Raw genomic sequence first — 7176 nt, 5'->3', positions numbered from 1 at the left:
ATACATGGAAGGCTGATGCATTCATATTCTAAGGGCTAGCCAGCTTTGCGCTACTTCGTTTTATCTATGAATCTATCTAGGGTGAATAATTAGAAAAATAAATCTTGCCATTTTATTACTGTGCCCATGTAATGAGCTGATGAGACTTTATAACCACCATGCTGGAAGAAAATGATGATTTAAAGCTCAGCAACATGGGAAACTCTGGACTCATGGGAGCTGCTACTCAGCACTGGACTTTGGTCCTGAACTTCTTGACTTCAGTCATATATACAAACAGGCAGATAAGTGTGAGCCAAATGCAAAATGAGTACAGGAATTCAAATTTTCAAAGAAAAAACATTTCCCTGCTGATCCATTTTTTTCAAGAGACAGATTTTTTTTTCCAAGCTGTTCCTCAGCTTTGCTTGTTCTATTTTTCTTAGAAGATATCTCAAGCTATTGCCTCACAGGCTTTTCTTTCCTCAAAAGTTACCACAAGAGGATTTTTCCTCAGAGGTCTTGATCTTTCAGACCTTTCTACCTGTGTTTAACTCAACGTGTGATAAAAATCCCAGTGGTAGAATCATTTGTGAAAAACAGACAAGTATGCACAAAAATGCTTACAGGATCTCAGATCCACAAGGCAAAACTAAATAGTTGTCAAATTGAAAATGCACAATACTGAATCATGCTGTCAAAAAGCTGACACCTCTACAATGCTTGGTATCTTACTACCTACTGGTGACATTTATGAGGGGGTTTTGTTTTATTAAAAAAAAATAAAACGTTTCACGAGCCTGAGAACTAAAGCTCTTGAAAGACTACATGAAACATTGCCAGGCTGACTTTCATGAACATATCACTTTTGAAATTTATATAATCAAGGGCATAATTTTAGAGGTGTCTGTAGATGCCTTACAGTATTTCAGCTATAAAAACAAGATAATAGTTTCAATTCTGCATCGTACCCTGCAGTACCTTCACAGAGCAGGCTTGTCAGGTGAATTGAGCTATGCATACTTCCAATACTGTTTTGGTGTAATATGGACCAAATAAAAGACACTATTAGCTTCATCTGGGGAAAATTTTCCATTTTTTGGTCTAGACACCTTAAAAGACCTGATGCAAAAGCTCCAAGTATTTCTGGAAATATCCAAGTAGAAAATAACACACATATCAAGAAGGAATAAGCAACTACTACTATGCTGCATAGCCCCAATGATTTTTTTTATCACATGCTTGACCACTGCTGCACAAGGTGGTCCCAAAGACTTGCCAAATGCCTTACTAACAGGTAAAGAAAAAAATCTCACTGTAATTAAGCATAGTCTTAAAAACAAACAAAAACCCCAAACCAACAAACCACACATGCAGGAAAAAAAACCCACAAAACTTAAAATTTTATGTGATTTACTCTACAAGGCTGCTCAGTTATAACTCAAAGGAGTGAGACTTAATTTGGGGCTCAAATGAAGAGGGAAGAAAGAACATTCACATTCACCTTTCCCAAAAACAAATGGGATTGCCATTCAGCTTTCAGTATTCTAACAGATGGCTAGAGAAGGGGAAAAAAAACCAAACAAACAAAACCCCAAAACTAAAACAAACAAACAACCCCACACCTCAAATTTACAGACTCTGCAATCTGCTCTGGCTAAAGCAGCAGCCCTTTCCCAGTTTGAACAATTGCATAAAGCAAAAGTTGTCTGATTCTCTTTAGTGCAGCTTTACACACATGTGATGTTTATCTCACATATATACAGCCTCCGGTGTGAAAGGAGGAGACTGACTCAAGGGTAGGCATACTAAGTAAAGTCAAGAATCCTTTAGAGGCCAGGTGTTTCATTTGTCAGTACATTTCATAAGAGCACAATTGTCAGCAGAACCTTCATAACATGGACTGTCTTTTTTTCCCTTTGACTGAGGGCAAACCTTAAAGCAGTCCACAGCCCTTCTCTCTGGTCACCAGCAACAGGATCTGAGGGGACAGCATGCAGTTATGTCAGGGGACATTTAGGTTATAGATACAAAAAAGGTTCTCTACCCAAAGCGTGCTTGAGCACTGGAACAGGCTCCCCAGGGAAGCGGTCACAGCATCAGCCTGACAGAGTTCAGGAAGCATTTGGACAATATCCTCTGGCACCTAGTATGATTTTTGGAGCCCATCTCTGCCAGGAGCTAGACTTCAATGATCCCCATGGATGAGGTTCCTGAAGTATAGCCATTTTCCAGTAACCATGCACTAGCATTTTACTGTTAGGCTAAGGTATATACGCCTAAAATTTAGCCCTTAACTAAATAAAGGAAAAATGTCTAAGCCAAAATTTCTCAGCTGAGAAATCCAGATCATTATTTTCAGCTACACACCATCTCAAAAAAATAACTGAAAAAATTAATAAGATCCTCAGAATATATTTTTTATTTTTTTTATTTTTAATTCATGTGACAAGTTAACAGCTAAAGGGTGTGAAACTTTTTAAGCAGGTTGTGCTCTAGCTATCTCACATTATCATACATAACTGCTTATATATGAATAATCAAATATATGCAGCAGAATACAATTTTTAGATTTAGATCAAGTTAAAGAAAAAACACACACCAAAAAAATTACCAAAGCCTCTAGGCCTCTATAGGGTAAATTAAAGCATTTAGTGAAAGGAAATACTGGCATAAACAAAGGCTTTGAATTTCAAATATCCTTCAAGAAGCTATTAAATAGAGACTCTACTGCTGAGAAATAAAAAAAAGCTTCATTTTGCCTCTATCTCTCAAAATTGCAAAAGAAATAGTCATTACATTAGCTTAGACTCAAAGTAATTTTACCATTTTTAATGCCTTATGATTACTAAAGGTTTTTAAGCTCCTGAAGAAGGTAGCAACACATATCAAGGAGACAAAACTGGAATGCAAATAACTTTCTAGCTGTCTATCAATCTAAGAGCAATATACTGAGTTTTACTCTGCTTGAACCTTCACGGCTTCTCTGCAGGCTTCAGCCTGTATTACAATAAACTCTGCACATGATGACAGGCATTTGCATCTCCACAGATTTGGCTCCCAAATCCAAAATGGATGTGCCAAAGCTCAGAACCCTCTCAAAAATCTTTCTACCGCATCATGAAAAGTCTGGGCAGAATATTGCTTTCGTCTGCTTAAGGGAACCAGGGAATACTCTCTGCTAAACTCCTGGGACCATCATCGCTCCTAACACCAGCCCGAGAGCTGGCTGCCCCAGTGTCCCCAGTGCTGCCATCATGGTCTTCATCCACTGAAAATAATTCCTCTCTTATCATGGAGGTCAAGCTGTCATCTTCATCTAGCTCACGTGGCAGCACATGGCTCCTGGAAGGATGGCCTTCTTCTTGCTCAGCCTCTGCACAAGCACAAGCACAGCCTCTGACCCAGCACCGAGGAGTTTCTGGCCTCACCCAGTATCCAGCAGCCCTAGCCATCATTCCCATCACATCTCCATCATCAGGCAGTGCAGGTCTCCGAGAGCTGCCACCGCTGCAGTGCCCGCTCACAGGTGGGGCATGACTGCTAAATTTGTAGACTGTGGGGGAAAGTAACGAGATTAGATCAAGCAGAACAAAATAAAGATCCAAAGCCAAGAAATAGCTTGTGTCTGATTGGCCTTACATTACCTAACCACTAAATATTTTAAAGGTGTCTCATACCACTTCCCCCCAGCCTCACCCTAAGCCTTTGAAATAAATTGTTTATCACAAGACTCAGCATCATTTTTCCAAGGTCAGAATTAAGAATTAACTGCACTCCACTTTGCTGGCCTCTACTATTGTGAAAACAGCCCTTCCTGTCTTCCAGTAAGGGCAGAGAAACCGCATGCTCTGTTTAACTAAGGCTGAAACTAAAGCCAGGGAAAATTACCACAATGTTCTTGGATTTCAGTGTTCTCCCAGCACCATACAAACCATTGCAATAGTCCTGCAATCCATCTAACATGCTAACTTTAACAGAAGACTAGAGGAAAAAAAAATTGAAGGAAGGTAAAAACCTAGCTACAAACCTTTCTTGAGCTTCAATATTTTATTTTGCCTTTCATTCAAGAGCTTAACTCATTTGATTTACTCTTGACTCCTTTTATCACCTCTGCCTCTTCCACACCCTCCACCCCTCCAATATACCTGTTCTTGGTTTCTCTTTCTTTGTGGTGTTTCTATCATCTCAGAAGTACTAATGAAAGGGAGTTTTGACCTTGAAATATTGCTACACAACCTTCCCTGACAATCTTTATCACGGCCCAGCTGTAGCCTTTGAAGAGGGTTTGTGTTATGCCATCAAACCTGCTCCCAGGCTACAGGAACTCCCACCACTCTGAACGGCAAGCACAGAAGGGAGTTTGGAGTTCTCCATGAACTGGCCCGGAATTTTGTCTCCTTATGAGAGGAGATCTGTGTGTATAAAAAAATCTCTGCAATTTAGAAGTAGGCTTCCTGTACATGTAAGCTGGCTGTAAGGCCTGGAAGCTAGCTGCCTACCTGTTATAACTAAAGCACCTGGCAGCATCCTTGTCTTGCAGTTCTGCTGCAAAGAAGCCTTTGGGTTCCTCAGGACAAGAGCCAGTAGGAAATTACTGTGCTCCTCCTTCTCTAACTCCAAGCCACACTGGGTGGGTACAAACCCAGTAGAGCCTACATGACATTTGCTCTTGGTGAGCTGCAGAGCCAGTCTGCACAGTGGGAGGGTAACACTGCTGAGGCTGGCAAGAAACTCCACTCACACCATAGGGAACCAGCATGAACTCCAAGCACTGTATAAAGATGCCTTGAGTTAAGTTTCAAAGCCAGACATTTGTCACATAAAAGAAGGAATTCTAGAGTAAGCCCTCTAAGATGATATTTCTCTGTTTTCTTTGTAAGTAAACAGGAGGTTTTAGCTCTTGGAGATGAGAGCCAGAGCAAGGACACAAAACAAAATTTTGTGCAGATCAATAAACAGTAGCTCTGAAAATGCCAACAAGACAGCCATAGTGGTATCACCTCTTTTACTTTTGAACCATTATTTTGAGGGAGCTTCCTATGTGAATACAGACAAGAGAAACGAGGAATAGCAATTGAAATTAAGCAGCACTTATCCCCCTCCTCAGCCAATACTACCATCCCTGTATCACAGATCACCTTGAAAGGTCCTAGGTTCATCTTCTGCTCGGGATGCAGTAGCTGCCTTTCTATGCCTTCTCCTCCGGGATCTAACTGGCCGAGGTCTGGCAGGCTGCTGGGTTTGGCTGTCTGCTGCAGCATCCTCCTCCCCAGGGGGACCCAGGGCTCTCAGGCTGCACTGTTGAGCCATTTGAATAGGGTCCACCTAAAGCTAAGGGTAAAGGTGAACAAACAGGGGACCTATCATGAAGTTACTGGTTTCACAAGAAAATGGGAAACAGAATCCAAGAGCTGTAAAAGCTCAAGTTTACCTCACACATTACAAAGTAGTCTCAGGGCTAATTCAACAGCAACAGCCCTTCCCTAGCATGACCAGACCTTACCTTGCAATTTAGCTCTACTTCTTTTTGAAAGGGCCCTCCTTCTTCTTCCTTGGTAGGAACACAGTGGTAACTCCACTGGTAGGGGAGGTGGAGAGGACTAGGGCTATAAGAAGCAAACAAACCACTGGAGGAGGAGCTAACACAGCACCTTCTCATTTGTAATCAGCAAAGCCTTTCCAGGCCTGATGAAATGAGAAGAGAAATGACAAAACCTGTCTATGATGTTTGGGTCTTAAAGGAGCACACCCTTGCAACGTTTCCTTGGTCATCAAAAAGGAAGGGTGAGCTTCTCCTTTGGCTAAGGTATGCTCAGCACAGGGACAAAAGAAGAATAAATAACTTTTGCTTCTTTGTAACATATAAGCATATTTTTCATACTATTTTCTAATATTTTCTTTCAGTTTTATTCTATGGAAGTGTCTGCCACAGTTACTGGAGTAGGTACTTCTTCCTCTCTTCCAGTGGCACTATTTCCCAGATCTTGTGAAAATACAGTCTTCTTTCTGGATTATGTGACCAGAAAGAAAGAAGGCTTCCCCCCCACCACCCCCCTGCCCCCAGAAGGGGACTTGTACAGCCCTCCCTCTTAGGTTCAACTAGCTCATAGATTTTCACTAGCTTAAGTGTTTCTTAGGCCTCTTCTAGCACCATATGCATTCCTCTGAGACCTTTTCACAACTCTTTGAGGACCACAACACTTCACCAAAAAAACCCTCAGGGCTATAGTGAAGAAGAAGAAAATTATTATTTGCACTGCCTTCCATACACTTGGTGATGTACAAAGAGAAGAGGCAGATCTAAAATAAAGGACTAAACCAAAGAAAGAATCATCTCTGAGTCACTTGTCACTTGGTGTTTGAAAGGGCAAAGTTGCTAATGTCTGTGCATGGCAGCCTGTCTTTCTGCACACCCCCAGGCTAGGAGATTGTCCAGAATGGATGAGGGTGGGTATGCTTCCCAAAAGTATTGAAAGCTTGATGAACTTCCTGTAGACATGGGCTGTTTTGGTATTTATGATTATAATTATCACCTTAAAACCAAACAATGCTGAGCCCTGGGTTAGAAATGCAACTGGACTGGTAAATCCTGTGTTTTGTCTTTGTCATATTTCAGAAGTAGCTAATTAAATGCAGAGTTACTAAATGAGTAGCAGCAGACCACAGAAAGCTCGTTTCATTTCTGGGCTCTGCTATGTACGTGTTCAGCAATAAAATGCTTTTTGCCCTCCCGACCTGTCAAAGGCAAGGGCATCGTATCATGAGTTAGTGCTGGGGGATGTGGGGGTGGGTAAGGAATGGTGGCCCAGAAGTTGAGGTGGACAAAGGCTTGATGATCCAGCTCATATGACCTAATAGACTGTGTCACTGCCTTTGGGAAATACAAGCCTCCTGACACATGCCCTTGGCTGGAAGGTCAGAATAGAAAAGGCCAAGCTCAGAAAATGAAGCCCTCCAGCTGAGAAAAATAATCCAACCATAGACTGGAGAAAGCTTTATTTTTTTTCCTCCAACTTTTTTTTTTTTTTCCAAATTTTCAGACTTGCTGTAGTGCACTTCACATCTGATTAAATTAGCCACATTGCATTATGCCATATCAAATGTGACATGTTGCAATGGAATGTGAACAGCATATAAAGATGTACTGGCACCACAGAGCTGCTACCTGCTTCTGACACATCACTCAGCAGCAGG

This window comes from Molothrus ater, chromosome 1 (assembly GCF_012460135.2).
Source record: "Molothrus ater isolate BHLD 08-10-18 breed brown headed cowbird chromosome 1, BPBGC_Mater_1.1, whole genome shotgun sequence".
In the NCBI taxonomy this organism is placed as follows: Eukaryota; Metazoa; Chordata; class Aves; order Passeriformes; family Icteridae; genus Molothrus; species Molothrus ater.
The sequence above is the reverse complement of the archived record's forward strand: the minus strand, read 5'-3'. Positions refer to the sequence as shown.